Genomic DNA, 26453 nt, shown 5'->3' with positions numbered 1-26453 from the left:
GAGAGGTGAGCCCAGCTGAGGCTCTAGCTACTGAGCTTGATTTAAACTGTACCCTGCCTTCTCTCAGGTGCAGGAAATGGGCTGAAAGGAGGCAAAATGTGACAGACTTTATGTCTGGCTCTTTTGTACACCCTCATGCAAACACTGTCTTTTCTTTCCTTATATTCCTGCATGAAACCACACACTTGTGGTTTGCTTTGTAATTAGTTTTGGCGCTGAGAGAAGACAAGAGAACTTCTTGTTAGATGGATTAAAGGGATCTGTGCTCTACACCACTTGAGTGACAAGAACCATGTCAGACCAGTCTGCTGTCAAGTGAATAAAGGTGACAGCGCAGTCTGAGCGAGACGAGTTCTCCCACTCAGCGAGTGGCAAGAGGCAGGCACGAACTAGCCCTGTCAGAGAGCAGCCACAGGTGACTGGGTCAGAACAACTGGGACAGAGATGAAAACACAGCCACAGCGATTCCTCCTCGACTTAGCCGAAGCACTCCTGCTGAGACTTGTGTCTTCCTACCAGGGGAACTAGAAAACGCCTTCAGGTCAAGGAGTGGGAAGGGGAGGAGCCTGGAACCACTCTGCACAAGTATTTCCTAGGTTGCAGCCAGCATTTTTTAATGGTGTTTACCTGCAATGTGCAGTAACAATGACTCTTGTTGAGTAAAAGAGGATGGAAAGTAAAACAGAGCTCTCTGTGCCAGTGTCAGTGTGGCTGAAATCCAGCCTTCAAGTCAGGAGAGTGAGGGAGAGATTCCCTTTTTGTTCCAGTGCCCAGGAGCTCTGCTGACAGCAAAAGTCAGTGCAGTGGGTGGCACAGGGTGCTGTGGAGGGGCTTGTGCTTCCCAGTCTCGCCCATGACTGGACAGCTCAATGGTGGTCTGCCTGCTCATTGCATTAGGATCATTCTCAGCTTCACAGGCTCTAACATCATGCCAGAAATATCATAAATATTCAAGATTCGAACGCCTCAGGAGCTGTAGAAGTAAGCTAGTACAGAATGAATACTCCAAATTTGAATTCGTAGAATAAGTCCATGCTGGGAAAAAAAAACCTTCCTCTCCTCTGAAATTCTGCCTTAGTTCTGACTTCTGAGATTCTGAAACCCACAAACAAATCAAATCTGCCTTTTCTGCCTCTAACCTGCATAAACACATAGTTTAATGCAAATTTTGCCAAGCATGACTATCAGTACCTTGAAATTATATGACAGAAAGCAGCCCATGAGACCATGAGGTTTGTTTAACTGTTACCAAGGGATTGGAAAAGGGACACTGCAGCTCTCATCTAGCCACCTGAACTTGCTCGTGCAAAGCAGATGCCCAGAGCAGAGTCCTTTCCCTCGTGGGCGCTGTGCCTGGCCTTCACTGTGGCTCAGGAAGGGTGCTCAGCTCTGCAGGGCGGTCCCTTGCCCTCTCCTCATGCATTGTGTCATTACAGGCAGGTCCCTTGCCCTCTCCTCATGCATTGTGTCATTACAGGCGGTCCCTTGCCCTCTCCTCATGCATTGTGTCATTACAGGTGGTCCCTTGCCCTCTCCTCATGCACCCTGTCATTACAGGCAGCTGCCTTGCCCTCTCCTCATGCATTGTGTCATTACAGGCGGTCCCTTGCCCTCTCCTCATGCATTGTGTCATTACAGGCAGAGCTGCCTTGCCCTCTCCTCATGCATTGTGTCATTACAGGTGGTCCCTTGCCCTCTCCTCATGCACTGTGTCATTACAGGCAGGTCCCTTGCCCTCTCCTCATGCATTGTGTCATTACAGGCGGTCCCTTGCCCTCTCCTCATGCATTGTGTCATTACAGGTGGTCCCTTGCCCTCTCCTCATGCATTGTGTCATTACAGGCAGGTCCCTTGCCCTCTCCTCATGCATTGTGTCATTACAGGTGGTCCCTTGCCCTCTCCTCATGCACTCTGTCATTACAGGTGGTCCCTTGCCCTCTCCTCATGCACCCTGTCATTACAGGTGGTCCCTTGCCCTCTCCTCATGCATTGTGTCATTACAGGTGGTCCCTTGCCCTCTCCTCATGCATTGTGTCATTACAGGCAGGTCCCTTGCCCTCTCCTCATGCATTGTGTCATTACAGGCAGGTCCCTTGCCCTCTCCTCATGCATTGTGTCATTACAGGCAGGTCCCTTGCCCTCTCCTCATGCATTGTGTCATTACAGGCACAGGCTGGGATGGCAAATTCGCACCTGTAGCTGTCAGAGCATCAGCAGTGCTTCAGCTGTAGATGTGTTGGACTGTTCTGACCATGTGGACCGGCATCAGCTGATTGATACCTGATGTTCTGCAGATCTTTGTGATCTTTACCTACTGTGAATTGTCTTATATCAGGACTGCCAGCATATCAGGCAGATATAATAATGCTAGCAGCAGTATAACTGCACCTTAGAGGGCTTCATGTGTGGCTGAAAGATGTGTGGCCAGCCGTGGTGGAAATGCCACGAAATGTGTGAAGAGTAACAGGGCAGGAAGGACAAAGTGTCCAAATGCTTTAAAGAAGAATGAACAACTCTGTAATACTGGTGCAGGAGATGAGGAAATAAATAATTTTGTGATGATCAGAAAAATAATGGCATGAAAACAACTAGTGAGGTGACAACAAAACCAGTCATGAGCAGAGTGCAAGGCTCAGCATTGCAGCTATTGGATCAATGGCAAGTGTTGAATTTGAGAATTGTATGCAATGCTGTCAGGGCACATATAAACCATAAAATCTACTGATTTTAATCTAAGTGTCTGATTACAAAATGACAACTGTTTTAGTTTGTTGTTGTTTTTTGGGAGTTTTTTTTGGTTTTATGCCTTCGTCTATGACTCCAAAATGTGGACAAGTTAGGACAAGAACATCAGAGGAAACAGAAATCATTAATCAACAATACCTCCAAGCTATTATGCTTATAATTGCCAAGACAAAGATTATGAGTAATGATTTTCTGCAATACATTTTCACAAATTGTTTGAAAAAAGTGCTTAGAAAAGTATCAGCTTTTCTGGACAGCACCTTTTTTCCTGGCTAAAAGGAATTAATATCAAATTATATTTTAATGGAGAGATAAAAATACATAAAAGAGGCAGAAGATCTAGGAAGAGCTTTTCTATTATCACTAGGAGCTCAACAGCAGCAAGAAGGCCTTATGGCACATTGAGAATTACTGTGATATGTTGGTTACCAAGCAGAAAAGAGCTTCTGCAGAGACTTGCTGTGTTCTGAAATAGCCTAAAAATAAAAACCAGACTTTTTTTTCTGTCCTGCCTCTCACAGAAGCCTTGGAAAAACTGAAATTCATGATGGACAACAGTGACTAGAACTAGTTATTTTCTTCAAATTTCTGGTGCAATGGGTTGTCTCCAATTTAAGAACATCTCTCAGTTTTTCAGGCCAGGAACTTTAACTGACCGCATGCACATCTGATATTTCCCTGTAGCCTAGGGTATCTGCAATATGATGGTTGAACATTCAATGCTTTGCATACATCCTGCTCTGTTACCTCCTTTTTATCATCTTAAAATACAACTTCTTATTAAAAGTTTTCACACCAGGAATTTTTCATTGCATTTGAGATGAACGAACACCTCAAGAGAAATAGTATCAGCAGGAAAGGTCACAGTGGTTGCTCTGTAAAACATTTTAAAAAGGTCTTAAAAACAATATTGGGGTAGGTCTGACAAAGTTTTCAAAAGTCAAATAACTGGGAAATTGTCAGTCCACTTCAATTAAATGATCTTACATTTGTACTGTCAGCTGCAATAACACTCAGTTATTAGTCTTTGTGAATTTTAAAGCCTGCATTTTATAGTCCTAAAGCCTAGCACTAGGAAGGGAAAGTGACAGCCAAGGAGCTGTTTGTGGATGCAGCCTTTCCTACTGTGCCCCAGCCCGGGCTGCCCAGGCTGGCAGCAGCCACGGGGACTGGCATGGCTGGGGAGGCCAACAAGGTGATCCTGCTGCTCTCCTCAGCCCTCTGAGGCCACACCTGGAGGGCTGTGTCCAGTTCTGGGCTCCTCAGTACAAGGGAAACAGGGAGCTCCCAGAGCAGATGCAGCGGAGGGCCACACATTTGATTAAGGGACAGAAGTGCCCTCCTATTGAGGAATGGCTGAGGGAGTTGGCCTGTTCAGCCTTGAGAAGAAATGACTGAGAGGGGAACTCATCAATGATTGAAGGGAGGATGCCCAAAAGGTGGATTCAGGCTCTTGGTGGTGCTGAGCAGTGGCAAGAGGCAATGGACAGAAAGTGATGCACAGGAAGTTCCACCTGAACACGAGAAAGATCTTCTCTCCTAGAGGGGTGACTGAACAATGGAACAGAGCTCAGAGAGGTTATGGGGTCTCCTTCTCTGGAGATATTCCAGAACCAGCTGGACACAATCCTGTACCATGTGCTCCAGGATGACACTGACTGAGCAGGGAGGCTGGACCAGATGACCTAATGTCACCCCTTGCAACCTGATCCCATCTGTGATTCTGTGATTCTCAGGCAGTGTACAGCACCCAGTGGCTGTGCCAGTGGGGAGCAGCTGGGTTCCCTCCCCAGGAAAGCCTCCATGTTCCCCTCTAGGAGATACCACTTCCTCATTCTGTACTGCAGTCACAGACCCCATGTTCTTATCTTGACATTAAAGAAATAGATTTAATTGTCAGTCCTCTTAAACAAGCGTTTAATTCCATTCTGTGGGGACTAAAGACAGTCTTAAATAATTGAGCGGCCAAGAGATTGGTTATTTCTGTTTTCATTGCCCATATTGATTTAAGTGCAGTTAATCCTTTCAAATACCCATGTCACACTGGGCCTGATGGCTCTCTTTAGGGCAATATTGTTCCTCTGGCTAGATTATTTGACATCAAGCATTGTAATGTCACAATAAATCCTTCATGTAGGCTCCTCTTTTCAGAGAAGTAGCAGATGGGGACTTCGGCTCTTACATTAAGCTCTTGGTTTTACTAGTCAGAAGTTGGGCTTGTGAATAATTTTCATTAAATTTTCTTTTGTGCTTCATAAAAACTACCTCTTCAGCAGTGACATTAAATAATCAGAAGCCCAATTAAACAGGCATGTTGACATAAAACAAACCAAGGTGTTCCCCTCACTGCAAATTAAACATAGTTGTGTGTAAAATAATCTCATTTGGGGTATTCCCCAATACAGAACTTGTGGAATGGATTTTACAAACAAAAGTGGGGATGGCTGAAGCCAAGATCCAGCAGACATGTTTTACAAGTCATTGCAGGGTTTCTTACTTCTGGTTAAGTCCTAAATTTGTCTGTCAACCTTGAGCTCCATCCAATTAGTTGAATGATTCTCCACTTGCTATTCATCAATGCATCCAAGTGAACACGATAAATATCTATTCTCCTTACCTGTGGTCACACAGGTTGCTGGTGCACTCTGAAAGGTGTTCTTGGACTATCAACCTTCAGAATAAAAGTATTATCTACTTCTGCAGCAGGAGCAATCTTCGTGGCATGTGAATTAAATGATGTTAAAATCTGTTCCTTGCGGACTTCCTGTCTGTCAGGGCTGCCCTTCTTCCTAAGCAGAAAGATGATGTCCAAGAACAAGAGTGTACTAGAAAACCAGGCAGATAGTGAGTTCTGCAAACCCAAAGAGGTGTGTGTTTTAGGCTCTGGTTTTCTCCACAAGGACACAGATACTCATTGTGCTTGTGGGTTGTTCCAAAGCAGCTTCGCTTCCATTCACTGAGCAGATTCTATAAAGAGCTTATAGCTGTTACCTGTCTGCTGGGGTATTTACAGCATAGGAGCACACTTTTCTACTACTGATTGCCATTCTTCTGTTCTCTTGCCACAGACCTGCCCTAAACTCATTCTGGGTGGCCTCAGCTGCTTTGGGATCAGCAGCAAGGCACAGATAAATGTATGGATCACTTCTGCTGTCCATTTGGTCACTTTTTTCAGTTAATTTTAGATACATGTTACTGTCAAATCCTATCCTGATTGAGTAAGAGTTTACATATTTGATGCATTTTTAAATGACATTTTAAAGAAGTTTTCTTAAGATCATAATGGAGACAGTCTGTCAAGAATGCAGCTCAGAGCAGCGTGAGAGCATTCCAACGGCATTACCGGCTCAAGAGCCACACACCCAACGTGGCTCTGCCTCGTTATGCCCAGAGGTGTAAGAATAGCTGTGAACAGCTAATAAGAATCAATGCTATTGGAGACATCTGGTTCAGTTTTCATTTTTCAGTGTTATTAGTGCTTATTGGTACAAGGCTCAGGAATGCAGCCAATCCCTTTGAAGTGGAGTGTATTGTAAGGCTGCAGGCATTGTGAGCCTTGTTGATGACCCTGTGTGTAACCTTTCATTTAAACATCCATAATGCACGGAATGAGAAAGGCCTCCTTAAAAAAGACTGATATACTGGAAATCTTGTTGCTGACATTTTAGTATTCATTTTGAATTTTACAATCTCCAACAAAAACCAAATTCTTTAATCTTTCGAGATTCTTTAATTTTTTAAAAAATCTTTTACTCTGGTCATGTGAAGATATCCCTGTTCTCTTAGTTATTAATAGGTACTAAAGGTCCTTAATCTGTGCACAATACAAGCAACCAGGGAAGTTACAGCTCTTTGACCTCAACATAGAAAATAACACAGAGACCAAGCAGAGCTGAAGTCAGCTGCCACCTGTGTCTTGTTCCCTTCAAAATCTCACCACATGCATCTACAGCAGCCTGTAGATGAACAGGAGCACAATTTGACTTGTGAATAAATTGATCTGCATAAATCCTGAAGTTTAGAGGGAGGTTTTCAGAGGCATTTTGTGGAGCACAGGGAGGTCAGCACAGCCTTAGGAAGCTCCTGTCACAGGTCAGGCTCAGACAGCAGCATGGTGAGGTTGGAGGGTTCTGTGTGTGCCATGCTCTCTGGAGGCTGATCTGAGTAAAGAGACTGGCACAAATGCAGCAGTGACCTGGAGAAAAACCTGGGAGATCAATTGTGTGACAACCATCACTACTCTGAAGACAGTGCTAGTGTACTTTGATCTATACACAAGAAAACTTTTTTGAGCTCCCTTCGACAGTCTGATTAAATCAATTCCTGCCACCTGTGAAAGGCACTTTTATCAAGACAAAGAGAAGCTCCCCCAGCTGCTGAGTACTGAATGCTGAATGGTAGCTGGCTGCTGCTCGTTCATGGAGGACAGCACAAAGTTTTGCAAATCCTCTGCACAGATGTGGCAAATCTATCATGTGTTTATCTTACCATGAATGATGCAAGTCCTCCCCCCCACCCCTGATTGCCTTGAGGGGAAGCAAGCTACAGTGTCTGCCCTCTTTTTCCAAGTGGTGTGTTGGGATGAAGCTGGTGCTCAAACAGCAAGATGTAACTCCAGTACTTAGCAAGTGTTAGTAAAAGACACCTGGTGCTCTCTGACTTCAGCATGGACAAGTAAAGGCAGATGAACAGAAGTGGAACCAACCACACAGCAAGGAACAAAGTACGGTGGGTGAGTGGTGGCGCTGGAACACCCCCCAGTGTTCTCTGCTTCTCATGAGAGGTTGGGAGTTTTCAGCTTGGATTTTTCAACTGTTAGTGTGAAGACTGAACTCATTAATTTGTGGGTTTTTTATAGAGTCATTAATACCATTACTTACTTGTACTTAAATGGAAATAGTCACAAATATTAGCAAGAATCAAAATATTTTTAAAAATAGGCCAATAGTGAGATGAAAAAAATGGCAGAATTTGATTGGCTTAAAAGGTGTTATAGCAGACTTATAAGTGGGAGAGGAGTTACTCAGGATCATAAACGGAATGATTCTATCATTCCATCAAGAATGAATAATGGCAAAGCTTGGGCTGGCAGTGAGATCTGCAGGGCTGTGAGACAGTTTCATAAGCGAAGTGTCAAGTATATGACTAAAGACATTTAAATCTACTATAACAAGGTAGAGCAGAAAATGTCTTCTGAATAAAATACTTTAGTCCTTTGGGGTGAGATACAGATGTTACAGAGCCAGCAAGCTCTATCTGTCTATTTGGAGTGGCCAACATTGCTGCTGGGACATAACTTGGCATCATGTGCAGAGGACAAAAAGTGTGGCAGTGATCATTCTGAATGGTGTGGACAAAACAGGATGTAGATTTAGTTACAGATGTACACCAGCACAGAAAGTATATCTTTCCTGCAGCAGAAATATACATTTGGTTAAAGATTGTCCCTTTCAATTCCTGTTGCAGGAACCCTGAGTAGCAACAAAAGCAAGAAATCAAGTAAAGCTACCAAGAGAATTTTTGTTTCCCATGGAAAGAGTGATCAATGATTTTTTTTAAAAGTCTAGACACTTCAGAATTGTTGTTTCCCAGTACAGGTAACAAGGATATGTTTTAAACCAGGAAAACTCTTTAACTGTTAGTCTATATAAGAATGAACTAATATGTTCTTCACCTCATGAGAAAGAAACAAGGTGGCACATTGGGGCAGTGTGCAAAAATGTAGAACAAAGAAAAGTAGCCCACCATGACAGTGGAAATAAGAAAACTGTGCATTCCTCTGCCTGGGGCTTCTTCGCACCTCAGTATCCTTAATTATGTTCCAGGGTATTTTGGCATTCCTTCTATTTGCATTTAGATCTTTCATCAGGAAGTTAATGTTCTCAGAGCAAGTAAAATCTCAAACCCCATAAATCCTAATGTTTAATACGTTAACGATATAGAGATAAGTATTTAATTTTGCTTTATGCATGACAGAGAAGCCAATGACAAATAGCACTGAGTAATATTTATGAGTTCCATGCCTGAAGGAATAATAAGCACCTTAAATTATTGTAAATTCCAACAAGGCACATACATTGAAGGCTTTATAAAACTTTATACTTTATGCATGTTAACTACCACATTGTTCTGCCTACTATAGTTCAGCTTTTGCTGTTTCCAGCTGCTGTTATTACAAAGCAGCATCTTCCCATGCTGAAACAATCTTTCTAATGAATGTATCTAACTGTCCTTCTTGATATTGTTCTGGCCTCCAGGTTCCAGCTGTGTCCTGAGAAGTGCCATGAAAAGGGCAATAACAAAATTCAATGCAGTGCTAAGCAAGTAGCATATACTAAATATCTATTGTGGCTAGAAACAAAATAGGGTTCATCTTTCCTTCTTCTCTTTCATTATTTGAATAGTAACTTTACATGCCAGCTTTGCTGCCCAGCATTTCCTGGGCTTACTGAAGGGAAGCTGGAGAAAGGAACCTCACCCATCCAGGGGCACAGCAGCAATTTCTACATTAATCTTACACCAGCTCAGCAATGAAGAATGAAGAGCTATGGGAACAGAAGATGGACTTTAGCAAAGGAAACCTATAGGAAGCCACTTCATTTCTTGGATTTTCAAGTGCACCTGATAACTGGACTTGGAAGAAGTCACAAGTGTACATGGAGGTATCAATTCCTCTGGCTGAATTTGGGTCTGATAATGGTGGCAAAATGAAGATGCCTTGGTAGGTAAGGAAATATTTTCAGACATTTGTGAGAGAAGGTGACAGCCTGGTGTAAAACGATACAGTTGCCAATTGTCATCATCAACACTAACTGTATGCTGCAAGACTTAAAAGACAGCGGGCATGAGGGCAGATCCCCACAGCAACTCAGTGCCAGAGGAGCGCGCTGAGAGCAAACCACAGCAGTGGCTCAATCAAACTGACAATCTGCTCTACCTTCAGACATGTAACTCATCAGGTGTGGGTCACTGGGGCGCTTGCAAGGGGCCCAAGCTGCTCAGATTCCCTGCCCTTGGGGAGAGTTGCTGAAACACGTCCTTCTCCTTTGAACAGCCACGGGTGGAAGCCTGTGGGCTGCGCTGGTCAAGGTCGAGAGAGACCTCAGAGAATGCCAGGTCTCCTGTTGTTTTCTGAGGCTGAGCATGGGGACTCCCCGGCAGGGTCTGGGAACCTAGGTGTTGATATCAGGGCAATAAAAGGGCAATAAATCCACATTTAGGGCCCTTGTCTACCTCAGTGAAAGATCAGCTTCATGGCTTAGACAGTTTTTGCTAGCGTTCATATAGGAAAAATGAATAACAAAACATAAACCATTTGGTTTGCTGAAAGTGTTGCAACGAGATTTTTGAAAACGTATTTCAGAACTTTGCTTCATAAGGATGTGGGGCACTCTTGACTTTCTGCACTGTTTTACCAGGACGCTGTGAGGACCCTACCCCCCTCCAGCCTCTGCCAGAATGACTGAGTCGCCTGAACGTGGAGGGAGGGGCAGGCTGGTGACCAAGCAAGGCTCAAATCCTCTGAGTGCTTCTCTACTCTTCAAATTAGCAAAGGCATTTCTCTGCAAGGAGAATATTCCTGCACTGCCAAACAAGTATTGCAAGAGATTATTTAAAACATAGCTATCAGTGCCTTCTGGCACTAAGCTTGATAAAGTTTCTCTTGTGTCTTGGAGGACCACTTGCTTTCAGAATGTGGTTGCTTTCAGGAAGATGGCAAAGCACCGGCACTGCCAGGAGATCCATGTCAATGTGTGAGGTACCTCTGCAGTAAAAAGGACAGCCAGAAATTGGTAGCTGGTGCTTATAATTTAGACCCCAGAAGCTAAGATTGACATTTGCTGGCAGCAGGTTTGTTGTGGTTAAATATCTTTTTTCTTTAGCCCACGAAAAATACTCACACAAGAATTACTTGATCCACAGCAGAAGAATAGGATTAGCATCAGGAAGAGGTGTCTGGTGGCAACCTCAATAGTCCGAGCTTCCCTCCCTGAATGGGATTCATTCTTCCCAGCTGAGCCGGTGGGAAGTCCTTGCTCCTACAGGAAAGTGCACGGAGGGCTGCTGCGGTGTTGTTTTTTGCTCTCATGTTATGCCCTTTTCCAGGGGTCAAGAGTTCTTCCATAACACTCACTCCAAGCTAGAGGTCTCAGCATAAGGAGCCTACTTGGCATATCCTCTCAGAAAGGATTTTATACATGGGGTGATGGAGACCTCATGAAATGCTTGTCAGCCCAGCACTGTTTGTTTATTCCAGGTTCACTGGAAGGAGACCTCACTTCGCTTTGCAGCCTGGCCTGGCAATGTTTTTCATACATTTTCTCTAGCGCAGCCGTATCTCAGTGAGATCTCTCTGCCACAGCCTCCTCCAGGCTGACAGTCTGGCACAGGCACACAAAGCCGACTGAGCTATTGACAAAACCAAGGTGCTGCCCATTATTTGGGCATGCTGGAGTGGACAACTGCTGGGAGATCTCGAGTGCCAGACAATGAACGAATCCTCTGCGGTTAATTGTCATCCCTGCCAATGAGAGGAGGTTCGTCACTCTCGCAATCAAGGACAAAAGTCTTTTCTTTGGCCCTTTATTGCCTGTCACAAAGCTGGTTGGTGCAGCTGGGATCAGGCCCGCAGCTGATCCTTCTCTCCCCCGCCCTGGGCCATTCCTGCCAGCTCAGCTGGGGTCACCCGGACAATGGGGAAGCTGCGTCTGCTGTGTCACACCATGTTGGGTATATAGCCCGGACAGCCCCAGAATACGTTCGTAGTCTCCCCCTTGATACCTCTTTGTTTGCTTTGCTTTATTGTAAGGTAAAATGGAAGAAGGGAAAATGCTCCTGCCTAGAAATACAGATGCATTGTGATATAAAAGGGATGAGAAAGGCACATTTCAGCTGTGAGCCTCACATCCCACCTCAGCACAGGAGTGGTGTAGCAGGAGGCTGTCACAGTAGTCGTGCTGCCCCACTGCAAGGGTTCTGCAGATGGGATCCTCCCCACAAAGCAAAGCCTGTTTCATGTGCAGGTAACAGGCTGCCTACTGTAAGGTGTCAGGATAATTTGGCAGTTCCTCTGGCAAATCACTCTCCATGCAGGAGTGAACAGGCAAGTCTGACTAACCTGCAAGCAGACAAGCCATCAGAAAATAGTGATCAGAAAGTAGTGCTCCTCTCTGTTTTCCTGTGTTGGAACTTTACTTCCCCAGTGCGTTTGATGTAGGCGCCCTAAAAGCATAGAATAATTTTTTCCACTCTCTGTGTTTTTGTGGTTACCTTTCTCCCAGCTTGGGAGCCAGCAAGCAGATCCCAGCATGTCCATTTGCTACTACCCACTTGTGCCTCAGCAAGATGCAGCACAACCTGTGCGAGCTATGCTTGTCTCATTAGGACCCAACCTGCTTACCTGCTTCCCAGAATTTACCTAGTGGGCCTTACAGAAAATCACTGCCTTGTGTTCTCATTTCCATAAAGCTACTGCTACCAAGAGTGCCACAGCAGCTGGCTGCTTTTCCCACAGTTTGTCATATGCGATGACTAAACTGCATTTATTCTGCATATCCACCTAAGCAACTGCCTGTGTTCACACCTGAACTAAACACCAAAGGAACAATGACCAGTGGTGTGGGTTAAATAAAAGTATGCCCTTGCCAGGTCACCACCAAGGAGCTGGAGAAAGGTCAAAACTGCAGTGGTGTCCAGGCCCTTGCCCCTGCTGTCATGACTGTTATTACACCTTTAGTGCAAAGAGCAGCAGAGGCTGATAAGCATCCTGAAAGAGATTTTTTAACTTGTATTTACCTATGCATATGAACCAGGCTTGAGACAACACAGGCATCTAATATTAAAGAAATGAATGGCTCTTAGTTCATCTACTATTATGGAATAATGTATTCCCTGATTTTTCAGGTGTCATTGGATTATTGATAGTTATTGTGTTCTATCTGCATATCAGTGCTTGTACTCTCTCTGCAAAAGAAGCTCACCTGGAAGCCTGTGGAAATCGAATACATATTCAGGACTCAAAACAATTCCTGCCTGATGTATTCAAACACAGCAGCAGAATTTCATCACCTACCTCACCACCAAATTCTTTTCAGATCTTATCTTTTCCAGTCATAAGCTAAAAAAGATGCATGATACAATATCCTAGCAGTGCTGCAGGGGATGTGACTCCACCAGTAATTTGTGAGATAGATGTTGGGAGTGCCCCTAAATAAAATTGTTTGAGGATAAAATTACTGAGCGCAGTTCTGAAATGGTGCATCACCCACTGGCCTGGTCCAGGATTTCCAGCGGGCTTCTAGGACACGCCTGCCAAAATGCTACTGAATATCAATGGGAATTTTGTTTCTAATTCAGTTGTCTGAAACCAAACTAATCCTTCCCATAATGTTTCTTTCAGGTTTTGGATGGTGATTACATTAGAAATCCTATGAACTTTGATCATAACAGACAACATTTGCTTTGATGTGGTAGAGCTTTGATAGCCACATCAACATGAAATCAAAATAAAAGAAAAATTTAGAGATTTGTATCAGTTTACAATGGCAGCTATTAATAAAAATCTCTGATAGAACTGGTGCAAATGTGATATTTATGTAGAGTCTGAGAAGTGCAAGCTGGGGGACCAAGGTCTGGTGTAAAATCAAGGTGTTGCTAATGACAAAAAACTTAAACACTCCCACAGTAGAAATTATGACACCTGTGAGCCCCTGTTTCAGATCAGACTGGATGTCTGGGAGTTGCCATGTCCTTCACTTGCCACCACAGGTGACAACATGAGTATTTTTAACAGAGACAAGAAACATCTGTTGGTTTCTGACAGAGCATCACCAGCATGGGTTGTGAATTGAGACTTGTTGAGCTCTGGCTGCTGGTTCCTTAGAGAAGGACAAGATCTCTGGTACAGGTTTTCTTCCTGAGAGTATGTGTAGGAACAAAGTGCTGGAGAGACCCTGTGCCCTGAGGAACATAGTCCTGCTCTCCATCAGCACCCATGGAACTGCCACAGGAGCACTGAAGGCATTTTGCATGACTCGAGGGCAGGATTTTCCCTTTGCTGGCCACAGTGTTTGTACGAGAAAGACCTGCATGACTGATTGTAAGAAAAGAATATTTGTACCTTATATATTGGAGAAATTGTTCAGGAACAGTTAATCCTTGTGAAAGTCCTGCTCTGAAATGCTGCCAAGAGCAGTGGCTGTGTTGGCATTTGCCATGTCAGAGCCAGTCTGTGGGGAGCACCTCCTCGCCATGCAGCGTGTGACTCTGGCAAAGAGAATGGGACATTTTTCTGCCAGCAGGACACAGCAGGTTCTATCCTTAATGCTGCCTGGGCTCCAGGAGCGCCAGCTTTTCCTCCCCCGTGGTCATTTCCTGGCACTGGCTGCACGGCAGTGGCCAGGCCAGCGGCGCTGTGCTTGCAGGTGGAGCACGTGGGGCACCTTGTCCAGGCATGCCTCACCTGGAGAGCCTCTTCACACTTCATGACATAAGTGTATGCTGAGCAGCTATTTTATCTCACTGGTTTTTGTTGATAGTAGCATGTATCCTCAACTCACAATGCTCTGCACTCTGTGTTATTCAAAATCAGGCTCTCCTCAGCCTGCTGCTGTCACACAGGATATATCTGTGAAATCTGCCCACCTCAGGGATGATGCTCATCATTTAACATAATCTTGTGCTTTCCTTCATGCTTCATTTTTCATGCTCTTAGCAGCTATAACAAGTCTGAAAGGTAAATGATGAGAAGCCTGAAGTATGCAAGAAATGACTATTTGATTCTCCTGCAACACTGGGAAAGAAAAGCCACAAACACCTTTGAATTTTCACATATAAGATCTTGTTCATGCCACACCCATTCCGGGCTCAGAAACATAAAACATGCCAACCTATATTTATAGGAAAATCAGAACAGGTACCTGGAACATAATGAAGTTTTGCAAGAGCACTTTGGAGGAAAAATAGGTCTTACTCAGATATTGTTAATTCTAATTCAGAAATATAAAATAATATTTACATAGAAATGCCATGTCAAGTAAAGTTTTTATTCACTTTTCAGTTGTATTGAAATATTAATGTTACTGTTGTATTTTCATTTATAAAAGCTTTAATCACTTATATGTGCATTTGGTTCAAAACCAATAATTTCAGACTTTTTTTCCCCAGTGGTCAGAAAGTTAGCTTTCCATTCCAGTCTGTTAGATTTTTCACTACGATAAAAAAGTCCTTTTTTCTCCAGTTTTATCAATTTTGACAAAGCAAAATGATGACAGTTAATAAAATACTACCTTTGCTTTGACTAAATCTGCTTATTGCCTTATTCTGTAGAGGTTTGTTTTTCTTCTTGTACTTTTGGTACAGAAACACAAATACTCCAGGCTTGCAGATACGACCTCCAGTTCTTCAAGACCCACTCTCCTCTGACAGCTAATTGAGGCACTGCTTCATCAGCAGTGTGAGCAGGAGCTGCACTGCCTTCCTTGCCCCCTGGCATGGCTCCTTTGGGAGTGGGTGAGTAGAATAATGTAGGGAAAGGCAGCACTGGGACAAAGTAAGGACTAGCAAGGCTGGGTGGGTTTGTCCTGGGGCAGGACAGCTCTGAGCTGTGAAGCCCTGGTCATCTAGAGCGAGGTTGTGGTGTCTTGGCTCTTCAGGGTACTCCTCCTAATTGCTGAATGCTGCTACATGTTTTTAGAAGATTAGAAAAGAAAGGTACAGTGTTCTTTATAAGAAGCTGAAAATTACTAAATGCAGTAATAGATCTGGTGTGGAAGTTGGAATAACAGTTTGAACATGTGAATTAAGGTTCAGAAATTTACTGTGATGCCCTCAGGGGCATGTCTTTGCAGTAGCTCTATGTAGAGATAAGCAAGGTACCATGAGAATCAATTCCTGCTTTTTGTAGCTATGGTAATTTGGGCTAATTAGGGCAGGCTGAGCACCACCCTGGTGCTGAACAGAGAGCTGTATATAAATTCAAAATAGCTAAGCTGTCAACTTCAGTGAGTTCCTCATCCAAAAGACCTCACTTGCAATCACCTGTGGAGAAAAGCTACTTGCACAGACAGGCATCCTGAGAGCATCCCAAGCCACGAAAAACCGTTTCAGTTCTGAAGAAGATGCAATGCTTAGAGCTTCCTGCCAAGCTTCCCTGGTGTTGTCTGCAGGGTGCCAGGCTGCCAAGCCTCTGGGGAGGCTCAGTGCTCGGGGACAGCTGTGTGCTCTGCCAGCTCTGGGTGCCTGACCTGGCTCAAAAGGGCAGAGAGAAACCAAGAGCCCTTCCCATCTGCTCTGTCCAGCACCAGGTCCAGTAGAGCCGGGCCACGCTTCCAGCAGCACCTACAAGGTGAAGGCTGAGGTTTGCCAGTGGCTGCCACCTTCCTCCTGCAGCCCGAACTCAGCAGTGCCCGCGGCTGCCTGAGTCATCGCCATGCCAGCCATGCCAGCCATGCCAGCAGCACCAGGCCGCAGTTTGCTTTGCAAGGCATCAGCTCCTTAACGCCTGTCTCTACCCCAGCTCCCACTCGGCTGAAATGATGAAACCCTGCACAATATCAGTCTGACACAGCTGCTTACTCCTGGGGAGGATTCCTTTGCTGCATTGACAAAGCTGCCAGGTATGTGGAAGGGGAAGGGCTAGGCTCACATGTTCCAAAAGCAGTTAAGAAACCTGAAAACACAGCACAATCTGATGTAAACAAACAAGTTCTGCATATTCTCCCTTCCCAAATATTCAGAAGTCTTAAAAGAATTGGGTGTGTAATTGAAAGTAGCCGAAGGCAGCTCTATCCTGTGCTACCAGCGTTTATGCAGCCGATCACCCCAGGTTTCACTTGGCAGCTTGACAGGGTTACGTGTTTTCACATGGATGAACACTTCTCTGACAAAGCACTGCAGCTTGAACAACACTGAAAACCACGTTGTCTTGTTACATGGACTCTGATTTCAACAGGCGGGAAGAGAAATTTTCCTTTCTTTGCTCCAGCCTTGCCACTGAGTCCCTTGCGTGAAGAAGCAGCCTTCCAGCACCAGGAATATATTTCCTTTGACCTCTCAAATCTCACTTGCATTTTCACTAAGAGATAGCATCCCTTGTGTTCTGCCCCATGTTCTCACTAAGCTCCTCTGGAGACACAGTTCCTAATGTCGAGGGATCCTGCTGTCTGGAAAAGATCCGAGCCTGCTGCGTTTTGGATTTTGGAAGACCATTGATCAGGAAATTCGACACTTGCAAGGGATGCAATTGTTCTGAGAAATGAGAAGCATTTAGCTGCAAACCCAAGCAGGCCAGAGGAAGGAGCTACAGGGAACAGTGCTGGCTCCAGAATGCCAGGTTGGCTTCCTTGCGTGCCATGACCTGCACTTTTTTCTCTTATGGACCAGAGAGGAAAATCATTACAGGGAAAGAAAATTCAGTTTGTAAACAAGTTGATGAAAAACCATGAAGTAGGGGGCAAGATGAGCCTCTTACAGTTCTGCACTAAAAAACAGAGAAGCTTGTCCTTTCTACCATGGCAGCTCAATAGCACTCTTAAAAATATTGGATTTCCTATCTTTTGAGAAGAAGTCCCACTTTTAATTACTTTGTTCTATGCTAAAAATAACTTTTTTTTCCTATTGAAATATGACAAGATAAACAGAAGACTCCACAACATGGGCAGGCACTACACGATACTAAAATCTGACATGTTTTTCTCGTATCACTGTTTTCATTCATGTATATGCTATTTCCTTCCCACATGCATAACTTAAAAATATGTGAAAGCCCTAGAGTGCTCCTGAGAGCTCCATCCTAGGGAAAAAGTTTGAGGTGCTGAGCTGAGCCAGCAAGAGCAATTCTCTTGACTAAATCAATAAGGAGCCATCATTTAAAAAAAAAAAAAAAAAAGAAGAAGTAAAAAAGAAAAGAGTAGCAGTCTCTTCACATAGATTTCTGTTGTTCTGGGGGATAAAAGATGCTGTTTTCACTCACCACTTTTGTGAGGGACATAAAGGTCCATCTACAATACAAATCGCGTTGTTTATCAAAAACACAACCAAGAGCATTTCTGGTTCCTTCTGCAGCAAGCTTTGATGCCAAAAAGCTTTTGACATCATCGCCATGCGCTCCCAGCATGGAGACAAATTTATTTATTCATTAATTTAATATATTCAATAAGCCAACCAGCACACAGACTTATTCTTTACAAGTAATTAGAATGTATTACAAGCATACAAATGTGCCTAAGATTGAGAACTTGGGTTATAATCTAATGAAAATATTGTCACTGAATTAATTTCCTATGTGGTGCCAGACTCACAGAATAAAACCTATATTGAAAGTCTTCAGAGACCTACTGTCAACAGCCCAGCACTACCTCTATTTTAAGCAGGAGAAGATTAGATTTCAAAAGCCTGTTCTTTTTCATGCATGTTCTTGTTGTCTTAGAGGAATCTTCTGTATTTGAAAGGCCTCATGAAAGTTTCAGAAATAAAGTGAAGAAATTGGCATTTTTTGCTACAACTATAATTAAAATTAGTACTTAATTATTCATAACTCATGTATTAATTGAAAACTAATTATTTATTAGTTTTTTTCTGGCGCTATTGATTTATTATTAGCCATTAAAAATGCATTAGTCTCACAGAAATGGAGCTCAGCTGTCAACTTACCGGGCTCAAGGCAGTGGGTCCTCCCTGTGACGAGCTGCAGTCCTGGGAGCTGCGGGTTGCATCACGGCAGCAATTAAAAATTGGGGTGGGTCTGAGTCCTGCGGCGCTGGCTGCGCTCTTTGCCAGCACTGCAGCGCACAGACCCTCACTCGGTCCTTGGCAAAACCCTCCGCTTCACACTTGCCTAAGATTTTAATGTATCAGTGTTTTGCAAACTGACTGTTCGTGTGGCAGTGAGAAGAGAAATCTTGTTAGGAATGGGAACGTGATCTCAGTAACGCACACGAGCCCTTCGCAGCAAGCTGGGACAGACACGGGCGCTCGGCTGGCGCTGTGGGAGCCGTTCGTGGCCGCTGGAAGGCAGGCAGACCAACCACAACTGGGATATCGACTCCAACTTTCTGTTCTGATCAGCTGATACAGAAACCGGGCAGAAGCAGCCGCGTCTGGGTGCAGAGCTTCAGACACGGGCTGCAGCCCCATGTGAAGCTGCGTCCCTGAAGCATCCCAGGAGCTGCCAGCCCGATAGCAATCTGCCTTCCAACACACTTTTGTTTTAGTGCACAGCCTGGGGGCTTCTCCCTCTTTATAGAAGTGAAAAAAAGAATTTAAGTTATCCAGGGCCACGTAATTAATTGCTTTTAGTCAGATGTATTTTGCCTGCCTCAGTATGCAGCAGGCTTTCACTGCTGCGTCCTGCACGAAAGATGGTTGCCGCTGGGAGTATAATTACATGTTTTCTCTTCTCAGTCCTAAAACAAAAGGTTTCCGCATAGTACTGAAGTGTAAAGAAAGATCAAGGAATGCTCAGGGTTCCCGGAGAGCCCTTCAGCCCCTTATCAGCGGCTCCTTATCGCCACTAATCTGACAACACAGGTGTGATGGGATGCCCCAGATGGGATGGATCTCTGGTAATCTGATCAGGAGTAACTCATTGTGTGCTGCTGGACACCGGTTTACTCGTTACCGTTGAACAAAGGAACAAATTAAGCCTACCTGCGAGGTGCTACTACCCGCAGGGATGTGGTGGGGAGACCTTGGCTGTGTGCGGGTGTGCAGCTCCCAACCATTGCACACCACCCCCGACACGCTCCCTGGCCATGGGGAGAAGAGCAATGGGGAGAAGAGAAGGAAATTACAGAAGGGGTGTTCAGAAGGAAGAGGCATTTCACATCCCATGTTCCTCATTTTAATAATACAGATGGCTCACTGTGAAGCATCTTCAAAACAAAACAAAACAAAACAAAAACCAAACCAAACCTCTGTGACCCACATCGTTGCAGAAGTGGCAGAGTCAGAGCAGCAGCCTGTGCTCTCCCACTGCTCTGGGGAAAGATGGACAGGACTTGTCCCCACAGCTGGGTCAGAGAAGTTCATGGCTGAAAGGGTCAGTGTCTGGTTACAGCCAGGGTCACAAAGCAGAGAGATGCTCTCCCCAGACTCAGCCCAAAATGTCCTGAACATTTTTTCATTGAGGTGGCCATCAATGCATGATCAGTTCTGCTCCTCTGTGCACCAGGTCTCCCTCACCTTCTTCATTTCCAACTCCCTGCTTGTGCTCCCTGGGCCCCATCACCTGAAGGGAGGAGGCAGCATGCCCAAGCATTGTCTTGAACACTGAACTGAAGGAGCAAAAGAGCTACAAATAATTTGGAGAACTGTGTTGAGCTCCAAATGAGGTTGATTGTTTATTCAGGAAGTAGTATTTCAGGCAGAAAGCTGTAAGGAACCCTTCAGTGCTCTACTCTTTTCCACAGTAATTTGAATGGAAAAATGGCTCAACTCTGACAAAACCAGGTGAGTTCTACCTAAGCTTGTTTAAAAGTAAAATATTACAGCATATGGAAAGATTTGTTTGGAAGGGGAGGAACACACAAGCACATGACAATGACAAAAATTTCTGTCACTGATGGATGACATGAGAGACTTCAGCCAGGCTCCTGTGCTTTATGCATAGCTCCAGCCTGTCCCTCCTGTCAGCTGCCAAAGGTTTGCCATAAAACATTGCTCTTATCTGCCTGTCTTGACTCTTTTTTGCTTTGGACATCATCTGACTCTGCCAGGGTCTGATCAAACCCTCATCACCTGCTGCTTCTAGGAACTGGATCTGCCCTCTCTGCCAGTCAGTCAGTACAAGGGATGGCAAGAAGATTTTGGGGTGAGCAGATGTTTTGTTAGATCCCTGCATGATTCCCTGTGGGTGCACCATCCCAAAGGCATACAAAAATATCACTTCACTTCCACATTTTGGCTAAAGATGAGAGAATGTGATGCCCTCTTGCTTATTAAAGGTCAAGATACTGTTGGTGTAAGTCCAGATGGCAGAGCAAAGACTCCATCATCATTCAGTGCAGTGAAATGTGCATTGCTCTAGTTCATATCGCGCTTTATGTAATTCTCCACTTTTATTTTCTTTGTAGTTTGGGATGCAGCTTTGGCCATGTCCAATACTGAGCCTGGCTCACCAGGTGATGCTGCAAAAGCCATGCTGAGCTGTCTGTGATAAAAGCATCCAGCCCTGGCCATGGCTGGTGAGAGCCATCAGACCTGTGCAAGGAGCTGCAGGCCAAGGAGATGTGCAGATCAGTTCTGGATTTAAAGTCCTCACACATACAGCTGACACCATGCCATCATTTTACCCAAGCGATTCATATTTAGTTCTTGAAGTATGAGAAAAAACAGCTGAAGACTGCAAATGGTGGCTGTGGCTTCGGCAAATACTGCAGGCCAAATTCATTAGTAAGCTTTCAGAGAGAATTGTTTCATTTTCCCATCAAAAGTAAACAAAGAAATAGCATTTCTATCACCTCATATCAGAATGTACCTGCTGGTTCTGGGGCTAATTATCATGTTCTTTCTGTGATGGAAAATAGCCCTACAGCATCCTAACTGCAAAATTTGGTTTTCAGGAAAGAACGGTTTTCTGAGGACATAAAAATGTGTTTCATTCTTACTGAATAATTGGTTTATATTTGAATATATATAAATGAGAAGCAAGTATGCCATCTATTTCATAGCATTTGATGTACAATCATTTATACAGTGGGGCCATATTCATAATAGTTCTTTTATGTTATTAGAATTACTAATAAAACGCTAGACATTCATTTGTTACACCACTTCCAAGTGCACGGGAGGATGAACAAATGTGTTTTCATTATAAGAGATAATAATAATTAAGAGTGACAGAACCTTATCCTCAGGATCTGCCTCCCAGCAGCAGTTTGGCTGATAAAAAACCAGAAGTTAAGATAAGGCAGCAATTATTAAGACAAATCTTTTGAAGGGCTGTTTGAACTCCTGTGTCCAGCAGATAATCTGATTTTACAAGGTGCTCCAAGGCGGGGGAGGCTGCATGGGAAGCAGTACCCAGGTGCAGGCCTTTAGCCCCTTGCACCGGCATTTTTACCTCTAGCCATTTCCCTGGTTTCTTCTTCTTTTGTTTGCTACAGCTGTGGCACATAAATCAGTCTCCATTCTGTCTCACTGACACCAAAGAGAAACGGAACACAAACAATGCACAACACCAAGCCCCAAATGTATTCATCTTTTTTTTTCCTCCCTTTTTTTTGTGATCCCTTTCACCTATTTTTGGGGGGAGATTCAAAAATGGCTACAGGCAACTCTAATTCTTCCTTCATGAATATTAGATACACACAGAGCATGAATATTTGAGTAGCTAATTCTGGCTTAGGTGAATCCAATTGCTAATGGCAATTCATTTTTCCTCGGTGACATTCCACCAATAACCAGCGTGAGTGGGACAGGATGATGCAGTTTGGAGCTGGAAAGCAGGAGGGAATGAAACTAGGAGCAGAAATGCTTTATTGATCCAGTCCTCAGGTGGGACTCAGGGCTTGCCTCCTCCCTTCCCTTGGGGAGAGCTTGGGCAGGGAGATCTGTGCTCAGCAGTTACATTGTGGACCTTTAAGAACAAAACAGGGGGAAAAACTTTTAAACTGATTTTTATCATGTCACTGAGATAGCACCTCCTGATGTGTTGCGCCCTTTGTGATGAGCAAACTGCAGTGGGACAGACTCGGTGCCAGCAGCCTGGCACCACTGGGCAAGGCCTGGGCTGGGGAATCGCCTGTTTCTCCAGGGGAACCCACCTTGCTGCACAAGGGCTACAGGGATGGGCTGAAGTGGCATGGGAGGGTGGAAATGGGGCTGTCCCATTTAGTGATACTAGGTTATCTGTAAAACTGCATGCTTTGACTTTTTATTAAACAATAGAAATTGTGATTTGATGTCCAAGACATAGAAAAGAAATGGCATGTTTCTGGACCTAAGGAATAGCAGTGAGTAATCAGATATGACCAGATCAAACCTCAGCTGAGGTTCCATGTTTATGTTTACATGGCCCAAGAGACACCAGCAAGTATCTATCATTTTATATTAGTCTCAAAGTTGCCATTACTAGATGGATACTTCATAACCCATTGCTAATACTTACACACTTTGTCTGCTTTAGCATGAGGCTGCCCTTGCGTGTGCTGTGCACAGGAAAGATCACACTGGGTCTCTGAAATCGCCACGGAGCAGCTCCTCTGCCAGGGCTGGGGCTGGGCTGGCTCCCTGTAGCCGGAGGAGCCAGGATGTGTAAAATCTGTCACCATCCCCGCAGAACAGCTCTCAACCTTCAGGGGCCAAAAACCAGTGCAAAAGGAGCCTCAGCCATCACCCTTGCTGTGTCCCTCCACCAGGCAGCCTGGGCTCCAGCTGCACAACTCTAAAGCCATGGAGGCAGTGCCCAGCTGTCCCTGGGCTCTCCAGAACACTGGTGCCAGCCCCAGGACACAGAGAACACACTCTCAGTCTGCAAAAGCAAAGAAAGAACTGCACACTGAGAGAAAGTCCTGCTTAGTTTACAGGTTGCTTTTATTTACAAATATACTTATGTGTAATCTCTCTCTTATTTTTCTTTTTCTGTTTTTGTTTATACTCTGTGTGTGTGTGTGTGTGTGTGTGTGTACGTGCACATGCACGTGCGAAGGAACGTGATGCATGAGAAACATGGATCTTAGCTGCCATCAATGGTGGCAGGAAAAAAATTGAAGTGAAATGAAAATTAAAAACACTAATAAATAATTTAATAATGACAAATAATTAAATAAAGAAAAAATTCCGATCTACATACATTATGGTGGTTTGTTTCCGACACGGAGGGAAAGGAGCAGTGAATCTACAGTGAAAGGAGCTGGTTAAGTATGAGAGAGCACAGTCATATTTTTTACAAGTTAAACAAATTGTAACAGACAGCTACAAAATACTACATTTCGATAACATAAATACAGAATATATAAATATACAAGTAATACAGCCATACACAGCTAAAAAATAGGGTGTTCACCTAAAAACAGAGTTCCCAATGCAAAGTATCTGGCAGCCCCTTCACAGCTGCTGCTGAACAGAACCAGAGTGCACCAAGCCAAGGTGATCCAGGCTGCAGCCAGCAGGAGGGAAACAGCCATCAGCACAGTCAGATCGGCCTCAGAGAAGCAAGACCGTGTTGAAAGCCCACCAAAGCCAAGAGACTTCAGGCAAGCAAATGCCCAAGCACGTCCCTAAGCAAGGAGCAGCGGTGCCTGAAGTGCTGGCCTTGTGGCTGCCCTGTGCCCCCAGGCCATGGAAGGGGGCTCTGGAGGGACCCGCATGCTAGGGAGCAGCTACTGGTCACAAATTCGTGGGGTGAGTCGGGCATGGGGCTGTGTGAAGCACGATCCGAAGCACTGATACTCTGGTACTGTGGCTCCAGCTCCCACAGCCATGTTGTGCTTCAGCTGCCTCTGTCTTTTCACTGCTGTGACCCAGCTCCAGCTTGTGAGAATCCTTCCCTTCCTCATGATTCTGCTGCTCATTTCTAGTGACTTTCAGAGAGAACCAGAGTTCTTATGACATGGTTCACAGAGGTGCTCTTGTAAAGCCCAGCTTGCAGCATCCCAGCAGCATCCCAGAGCCGGGTTCACTGGAATACCTGGGGCAGTGGCTTGGGATATACCTCTGACCCTTAAGGAAACTGGAAGGGAGTCCTGAGCACAGTAGGAAGAGGGAAGTGGGTTCACATCATCTCTGGAAGGTTTGCTGGCATGAAGGACCTTCCCCATGACATGATGCACAGCGTGCTGGCTGAGCAATGACCCTTCAAAGGACCTGGCAATGATCATCTGAGTTCTGCAGGGTGGATTTGAAAAATCCACTCAGCAGCTACTGTGCGACTAACATGAGCCACATCTCAGGCATGCTTAGCTGCGACTGAGCCAAGTGATCTGGATGTTTTTGATGACAGAGTTTAAAGAAGAAAAGGAGATCAAAATACCCAGGACGATGTTCCAATATAAGTGAGTGTAACCACCACCGTTCATTACAGCAACATAATTACCTTCAGTATTGTGACTGTGAAATGTCTGCCACCAGCCGCAGGGCTGCTCTCAGGGCAGCGATGAGGAGGGTCTGGAAAGGCAGCACAGCCCGAGCCATCCCCTCGGCAGCAAGCCACGCCAAGGGAAGGTGCTGCTGCACCCCAGCCCAGCTGGCACCCACACCAGGCAGCTCAGTAACTGCTCAGGGCGCTGGGAACCCTCTGCCACCCTCACAGACCTGCAGCTGCACAAGAAGGACCTCTGAGCTCGTACCCAGCATATTCATTCTGATCTCTCAATCATCTTTTTTATACATTATTAAGCACACTGAAACCTAATCAATCATCTTTTACTTAATTGCATCTTGTCGCCACTTTAGCTGCACACTTATTCCTTGATTAGCCAAAACAATATGATGGAAATACTGTGAAGAGCTCACTTGATGCGTTTCTGTTAGAGAGGGGTTAATTTCCTAGGGAAAATGATTACTGTAAGGTGCATGTAATAAACTGCTGTCATGACCTCTAGCCTTTGAGCTCCCATATGTGCAATCACTGTTTGTGGTTTCCGTGGAAGTGCCAGATGCTAAGAATTTTTGGCAAGAGTTTATCAATTTGACTCAATGTAAGGTATTACTGTGATATGGCCCATTAAACATTTTACTTTCACCTGATCAGAGACATTCCCTTGACAACAGAAGAGTAAAGCAGAAATCAAAGAGGTCAGAGGTTGCTGTATAATCTTTTACTGCAAGGTCCCAGGTTAAAACCACAATGATCACACTCCAGTAGGATAATTTATTCCACAAAAAGAAAGTGACATTTATTTTGCTTTAATGAACTTTGGCCTTTGCCAGCTATTGCAGGCCCACTGGAAATCATTGCCTATGCATTCCTTCCCTGGACCAGCAGCGGCCCACCATGGCATGGAAGATGTTACACGTGCCAAGGGCCTGAATGTGCGTGTGTGTGTGGCTCCAAGGGTGGCAGAACATGGGGCAACAAACAGCTAAGGCATCATCATACGACACACCAAGGGAGAGGAGATAGTATGTACAAGCATGAAAAAAAAAGGTGGCAAACAGTCATCCAAAAAATCAGCAAAGAATTATACTTCAGCTATAAAATGGGATGTCTGATTTTTTCCTTGGAGATGGATTATTTTTCAACATCCATCCCAGATGCAGAGGTAGAGTTGGGACAAGGCAGTTCTTCAAACTATAGGTCATGTTATAGTTCTCATTTAAGTCCCTGTAAACACCAAAAATGCCATTTTGATCCTGCCAGTAATGAGATATGAAGCAAGGCTGTGCTTGTATGAGGAGTCTACAAACTGGTGCATCTGAGAGGCTTTTCTATGACTGTAAAGTAGCACAGCAGAGGGGAGAAGAGGGAAATGATGACTCCATTGAGGTCGGTGGTGACAAATGACTTGTTTACATGTGCCATATGAAACCTGCTTGCTTCTGCCCTGCAAGCAGTGAGGATCACCTGAGTTCTTTATAGATGTTTGCTATCATGCAGAGAGAAAGGAAATTGTTATTTTGTTACACAAAGAAAGGGTAAAATACTTGAACAGGATGGGTAAGAAAAGAAAATCCTTTCCATTTCAAAATATATCCAGGGGCTCACAATGCTCAGTTGAAACCACATCCTTGCCAGACAGCAGGGAATGGTCACTAGGCAAAGCATATGG

The sequence above is a fragment of the Agelaius phoeniceus genome, chromosome 21, assembly GCF_051311805.1.
Source record: "Agelaius phoeniceus isolate bAgePho1 chromosome 21, bAgePho1.hap1, whole genome shotgun sequence".
NCBI lineage: Eukaryota > Metazoa > Chordata > Aves > Passeriformes > Icteridae > Agelaius > Agelaius phoeniceus.
This window is presented reverse-complemented; position numbering follows the sequence as displayed.